This window comes from Agelaius phoeniceus, unplaced genomic scaffold (genome assembly GCF_051311805.1).
Source record: "Agelaius phoeniceus isolate bAgePho1 unplaced genomic scaffold, bAgePho1.hap1 Scaffold_109, whole genome shotgun sequence".
NCBI lineage: Eukaryota > Metazoa > Chordata > Aves > Passeriformes > Icteridae > Agelaius > Agelaius phoeniceus.
Genome location: NW_027509875.1, coordinates 404,553 through 412,052, shown reverse-complemented (window position 1 = coordinate 412,052; position 7,500 = coordinate 404,553).

Genomic DNA, 7,500 nt, shown 5'->3' with positions numbered 1-7,500 from the left:
TGTCCCAGGCTCCTTGGGGTAGACCTGATGTCCGGGGCCACCGGGGTAGACCTGATGTCCGGGGCCTCCGGGGTAGACCTGATGTCCGGGGCCTCCGGGGTAGACCAGTTGTCCCGGGCCACCGGGGTAGACCTGTTGTCCCAGGCTCCTTGGGGTAGACCTGATGTCCGGGGCCACCGGGGTAGACCTGATGTCCGGGGCCTCCGGGGTAGACCTGATGTCCGGGGCCTCCGGGGTAGACCAGTTGTCCCGGGCCACCGGGGTAGACCTGTTGTCCCAGGCTCCTTGGGGTAGACCTGATGTCCGGGGCCACCGGGGTAGACCTGATGTCCGGGGCCTCCGGGGTAGACCTGTTGTCCCGGGCCCCTTGGGTAGACCTGTTGTCCCAGGCTCCTTGGGGTAGACCTGATGTCCGGGGCCTCCGGGGTAGACCAGTTGTCCCGGGCCCCTGGGGTAGACCAGTTGTCCCGGGCCCCTGGGGTAGACCTGTTGTCCCAGGCTCCTTGGGGTAGACCTGATGTCCGGGGCCACCGGGGTAGACCTGATGTCCGGGGCCTCCGGGGTAGACCTGATGTCCGGGGCCTCCGGGGTAGACCAGTTGTCCCGGGCCACCGGGGTAGACCTGTTGTCCCAGGCTCCTTGGGGTAGACCTGATGTCCGGGGCCACCGGGGTAGACCTGATGTCCGGGGCCTCCGGGGTAGACCTGATGTCCGGGGCCTCCGGGGTAGACCAGTTGTCCCGGGCCACCGGGGTAGACCTGTTGTCCCAGGCTCCTTGGGGTAGACCTGATGTCCGGGGCCACCGGGGTAGACCTGATGTCCGGGGCCTCCGGGGTAGACCTGTTGTCCCGGGCCCCTTGGGTAGACCTGTTGTCCCAGGCTCCTTGGGGTAGACCTGATGTCCGGGGCCTCCGGGGTAGACCAGTTGTCCCGGGCCCCTGGGGTAGACCAGTTGTCCCGGGCCCCTGGGGTAGACCTGTTGTCCCAGGCTCCTTGGGGTAGACCTGATGTCCGGGGCCACCGGGGTAGACCTGATGTCCGGGGCCTCCGGGGTAGACCTGATGTCCGGGGCCTCCGGGGTAGACCAGTTGTCCCGGGCCACCGGGGTAGACCTGTTGTCCCAGGCTCCTTGGGGTAGACCTGATGTCCGGGGCCACCGGGGTAGACCTGATGTCCGGGGCCTCCGGGGTAGACCTGATGTCCGGGGCCTCCGGGGTAGACCAGTTGTCCCGGGCCACCGGGGTAGACCTGTTGTCCCAGGCTCCTTGGGGTAGACCTGATGTCCGGGGCCACCGGGGTAGACCTGATGTCCGGGGCCTCCGGGGTAGACCTGTTGTCCCGGGCCCCTTGGGTAGACCTGTTGTCCCAGGCTCCTTGGGGTAGACCTGATGTCCGGGGCCACCGGGGTAGACCTGATGTCCGGGGCCTCCGGGGTAGACCAGTTGTCCCGGGCCACCGGGGTAGACCTGTTGTCCCAGGCTCCTTGGGGTAGACCTGATGTCCCAGGCTTCGGGGTAGACCTGTTGTCCCAGGCCTTCAGGGTAGACCTGTTGTCCCGGGCCGCCGGGGTAGACCTGTTGTCCTAGGCTTCGGGGTAGACCTGTTGTCCCGGGCCGCCGGGGTAGACCCGTTGTCCCGGGCCGCCGGGGTAGACCTGATGTCCCAGGCTTCGGGGTAGACCTGATGGCCGAGGCCCCTAGGGTAGACCTGTTGTCCCGGGCCTCCGGGGTAGACCTGTTGTCCCAGGCCCCTTGGGGTAGACCTGATGTCCTAAGCTTCGGGGTAGACCTGATGGCCGAGGCCCCTTGGGTAGACCTGTTGTCCCAGGCCCCTTGGGGTAGACCTGTTGTCCCGGGCCGCCGGGGTAGACCTGTTGTCCCGGGCCTCCGGGCTAGACCTGTTGTCCCGGGCCGCCGGGGTAGACCTGTTGTCCTAGGCTTCGGGGTAGACCTGATGGCCGAGGCCCCTAGGGTAGACCTGTTGTCCCAGGCCTCCGGGGTAGACCTGTTGTCCTAGGCTTCGGGGTAGACCTGATGTCCTAGGCTTCGGGGTAGACCTGATGGCCGAGGCCCCTTGGGTAGACCTGTTGTCCCAGGCCCCTTGGGGTAGACCTGATGTCCTAGGCTTCGGGGTAGACCTGATGTCCTAGGCTTCCGGGGTAGACCTGTTGTCCCGGGCCTCCGGGGTAGACCTGTTGTCCCAGGCTTCGGGGTAGACCTGATGGCCGAGGCCCCTAGGGTAGACCTGTTGTCCCGGGCCGCCGGGCTAGACCTGTTGTCCCGGGCCTCCGGGGTAGACCTGTTGTCCCAGGCCCGGGGTAGACCTGTTGTCCCGGGCCGCCGGGGTAGACCTGACGTCCTAGGCTTCGGGGTAGACCTGTTGTCCCAGGCCCCTTGGGGTAGACCTGATGTCCTAGGCTTCGGGGTAGACCTGATGGCCGAGGCCCCTAGGCTAGACCTGTTGTCCCGGGCCGCCGGGCTAGACCTGTTGTCCCGGGCCGCCGGGGCAGACCTGTTGTCCCAGGCCCCTTGGGTAGACCTGTTGTCCCGGGCCGGCCTTGGCCTACGGCAGCCTGGGCCTCCGGGGTAGACCTGACAGCCGAGGCCCGGGGTAGACCTGTTGTCCTAGGCTTCGGGGTAGACCTGTTGTCCCGGGCCTCCGGGGTAGACCTGTTGTCCCGCGCCGCCGGGGTAGACCTGTTGTCCCAGGCCCCTTGGGTAGACCTGTTGTCCCGGGCCCCTTGGGGTAGACCTGTTGTCCCGGGCCGCCGGGGTAGACCTGATGTCCTGCGCTTCCGGGGTAGACCTGATAGCCCAGGCCCCTTGGGGTAGACCTTTTGTCCCAGGCCCTGGGGGTAGACCTGTTGTCCCCGGGCGGGCCCTCGCCTACGGCAGCCCGGCCCCTTGGCTAGACCTGTTGTCCCAGGCCCCTAGGGTAGACCTGTTGTCCCAGGCTCTTGGCTAGACCTGTTGTCCCGGGCCGGCCTTGGCCTACGGCAGCCTAGCAAGCGGCAAAAGGATGCAGACAGCGCCGGGGAGGCTGATGGGGGAGGGCGGGGCGCCCCCAACCGCCCATGGCCGGCTGCGCTTGCCACAGAGCGGGCAGGGCCAGGGGCCGGGGCAGGGCCAGGGAGAGAGGGCACGCCAGAGCGTGAATGCCTATGGGCGGGCCGGCGGGCGGCTGCGCGCGCGCGGGTGGCAGGGGGCCGGGTGGAGGTGGCTGGGGAGGGGTTGGCGAGGGGGCGGGGATGGTTGGCCGCGCCTTCCTTTCACGCGCAGCGGTGTGGTAGCCTGCAGGCGTGGCCGTGCGTTAGGGTTAGGGTTAGGGTTAGTTGGGGGGGGGGGGGGGGGGTTAGGGTTAGGGTTAGGGTTAGGGTTAGTGGGGGGGGGGGTTAGGGTTAGGGTTAGGGTTAGGGTTAGTGGGGGGGGGGTTAGGGGGTTAGGGTTAGGGTTAGGGTTAGGGGGGGGGGGGTTAGGGTTAGGGTTAGGGTTAGGGTTAGGGTTAGGGTTAGGGTTAGTGGGGGGCGGGGGGAGTTAGGGTTAGTGTTAGGGTTAGGGTTAGTCGGGGGCGGGGGGAGTTAGGGTTAGGGTTAGGGTTAGTTGGGGGGGGGGGGTGCGTGTCACTGTTTCTGTCTCTGTGCGGACCAGGGCCGGTGGCTTCGTGCCGGCCCCGGGCGCCTCGGCACCGAGTCCCCACGGCCCCCTAGAGTCACGTCGAGGGCCCAAGACCTCTGCGGACCGTGAAACAACCCGCCCGAAAGCTACACACAGCGCCTGTGTGCTGGCGGTGGTGCCGGCGGCCGCCGTCGCCTCTACCGGCGGGCGGGGCGGGGCGGGGCGGGGAGGGGAGGGGAGGGGCGCGGCGGGGCGAGCCGCATCGGGGCCAGGGGGGCCGGCCTGGGTAGGTTCCACCCCAGGAGGGCGTGGCGGGGCAGGGCGGGGGGTGGGTGGTGGGGGCGCTGTTTGGCCAGGTCAGCGTGTCAGCAGGCAGAGCACCGGCCTCGGCTTGCCCGTCGGCTCGGCTGGGGGCGCTTCCGATACGAAAGAAAAAGAAATCAAATGGGTCCATTTTTGGGTTGGTTTGCTTTCCCGGATAAGTTTCTCGTTCCAAGCAAATAGAAGAGCCATTCTTTCAGGAAAGGAGAAAAGAAAAAGGGGCGGGGCGGGGGGGGGCCCGGGGGGGTGGGGGACAACCCAAGAAAACCCAAATCCAAACCACAAGCCCCCCAACCCCCCCAAAAAAAACAACCTCAAAAATCAGTATCAGAGAAAGCCAAAGCAACTGGAAAAAACCCCCAAAAAACCCCCAAAACAGCCCCCCCCCCCCCCCCCCCCCAGAAAAACAAAACAAAACAAAATACCAAAGCAAACCCAAACCAAATCCCCCCAAAGAACAACAACAAAAAAATGGAAAACATGTCATGGTCTTGAAAGGGGGGGGTGGGGTTGGGGTTCATTGTGTGGGACGGGGGATCGATCGAGCCATCTGGCTCCGGGGTGTTATGAGGCTGTGAGCTTCGCCCGGCTCCGGGGTCGCTGGGCACGGCGAGGTGCCCGGGCGGCGGGCGACAACAGGGGGACAGCAGGTCTACCATGGATCCGAGCCGGACCGGGCTAATCAGGTCTACCCCGGCGGCGGCTGGGGACATCAGGTCTACCCCGGCTCCGGCCGGGGACATCAGGTCTACCCCGGCTCCGCCCGGGGACAACAGGTCTACCCCGGCTCCGCCCGGGGACATCAGGTCTACCCCGGCTGCGGCCGGGGACAACAGGTCTACCCCGGCTCCGCCCGGGGACATCAGGTCTACCCCGGCTCCGCCCGGGGACATCAGGTCTACCCCGGCTGCGGCCGGGGACAACAGGTCTACCCCGGCTCCGGTCGGGGACATCAGGTCTACCCCGGCTGCGGCCGGGGACATCAGGTCTACCCCGGCTGCGGCCGGGGACATCAGGTCTACCCCGGCTCCGGTCGGGGACATCAGGTCTACCCCGGCTCCGGTCGGGGACATCAGGTCTACCCCGGCTGCGGCCGGGGACAACAGGTCTACCCCGGCTCCGCCCGGGGACATCAGGTCTACCCCGGCTGCGGCCGGGGACAACAGGTCTACCCCGGCTCCGGTCGGGGACATCAGGTCTACCCCGGCTCCGCCCGGGGACATCAGGTCTACCCCGGCTCCGGCCGGGGACATCAGGTCTACCCCGGCACCGCCCGGGGACATCAGGTCTACCCCGGCTGCGGCCGGGGACATCAGGTCTACCCCGGCTCCGCCCGGGGACATCAGGTCTACCCCGGCTCCGGCCGGGGACATCAGGTCTACCCCGGCACCGCCCGGGGACATCAGGTCTACCCCGGCTGCGGCCGGGGACAACAGGTCTACCCCGGCTGCGGCCGGGGACATCAGGTCTACCCCGGCTGCGGCCGGGGACATCAGGTCTACCCCGGCTGCGGCCGGGGACATCAGGTCTACCCCGGCTGCGGCCGGGGACATCAGGTCTACCCCGGCTCCGCCCGGGGACAACAGGTCTACCTCCGCTGCGGCCGGGGACAACAGGTCTACCCCGGCTCCGCCCGGGGACATCAGGTCTACCCCGGCTCCGCCCGGGGACATCAGGTCTACCCCGGCTGCGGCCGGGGACATCAGGTCTACCCCGGCTCCGGCCGGGGACATCAGGTCTACCCCGGCTGCGGCCGGGGACAACAGGTCTACCCCGGCTCCGGCCGGGGACATCAGGTCTACCTCCGCTGCGGCCGGGGACATCAGGTCTACCCCGGCTCCGGTCGGGGACAACAGGTCTACCCCGGCTGCGGCCGGGGACATCAGGTCTACCCCGGCTGCGGCCGGGGACATCAGGTCTACCCCGGCTCCGGCCGGGGACATCAGGTCTACCCCGGCTCCGGTCGGGGACATCAGGTCTACCCCGGCTCCGGCCGGGGACAACAGGTCTACCCCGGCTCCGGCCGGGGACAACAGGTCTACCCCGGCTCCGGACGGGGACATCAGGTCTACCCCGGCTCCGGCCCGGGACATCAGGTCTACCTCCGCTGTGGCCGGGGACATCAGGTCTACCCCGGCTCCGGTCGGGGACAACAGGTCTACCCCGGCTCCGGCCGGGGACATCAGGTCTACCCCGGCTGCGGCCGGGGACATCAGGTCTACCATGGCTCCGGCCGGGGACATCAGGTCTACCCCGGCTCCGGTCGGGGACATCAGGTCTACCCCGGCTCCGGCCGGGGACAACAGGTCTACCCCGGCTCCGGCCGGGGACAACAGGTCTACCCCGGCTCCGGCCGGGGACATCAGGTCTACCCCGGCTCCGGTCGGGGACATCAGGTCTACCCCCGCTGCGGCCGGGGACATCAGGTCTACCCCGGCTCCGCCCGGGGACATCAGGTCTACCCCGGCTCCGCCCGGGGACATCAGGTCTACCCCGGCTCCGCCCGGGGACATCAGGTCTACCCCGGCTCCGGCCGGGGACATCAGGTCTACCCCGGCACCGCCCGGGGACATCAGGTCTACCCCGGCTGCGGCCGGGGACATCAGGTCTACCCCGGCTCCGGTCGGGGACAACAGGTCTACCCCGGCTCCGGCCGGGGACATCAGGTCTACCCCGGCTGCGGCCGGGGACATCAGGTCTACCCCGGCTCCGGCCGGGGACAACAGGTCTACCCCGGCTGCGGCCGGGGACATCACGTCTACCCCGGCTCCGGTCGGGGACATCAGGTCTACCCCGGCTCCGGTCGGGGACAACAGGTCTACCCCGGCTCCGCCCGGGGACAACAGGTCTACCCCGGCTCCGCCCGGGGACAACAGGTCTACCCCGGCTCCGGTCGGGGACATCAGGTCTACCTCGCTCCGGGGTCCGCCGGGGGCCGGCCTTGCCCCCTGGTGGCGGGCGCCGGCCGGGGACATCAGGTCTACCTCGCTCCGGCGGGACTTAGTGCAATTTCGGCGCCGGCCGGGTAGACCTGTTGTCCCGGCCGTCTGCGGAAGTTCACCAAGGGGTCGCTGTTGTCGGCCGCCTCCGACTGCGTCATGGTAGGAGGCGGCCTGCGTTGGCGCCCCTCCCCGGTCGAGCTGCATTGGTCCTCTTGGAGGCCTGGCCGGCTTTGGACTCGTCTGTCCGTCTTATGGGAGCGAGGTGACGGGCCGCATCCCCGCAGGTTGACCCCGTACCTGCGTCCGAGGCGGAGCGGAGCGGCCGCGCGTGCGGTCGCCAGGGCCAAGCGAGTGCCGCCTAGCCGGGACGAAGCGCGCGTGCCTTTGTGTCCCGGCTCCCGTCCTTCCCAGGGAAAAGTGGGTCCAGTTGGCGAGGCGAGAGAGAAGGGGCCGCGCGAAAGAGCCGGATCCGCGGAGGCGAGAGAGAAGGGCCGCGCAAGAGCGGATCCGGAGAAGGCCGAGAGAGAGAGCAAGAAGGGGGCGAAAGACGATCCGAGAAAGCTGCTCGCCGGCCCCGAGGCGGGGAGAGAGAGCCGAGAGAGCGAGAGCGAGCCCAGAGAGAG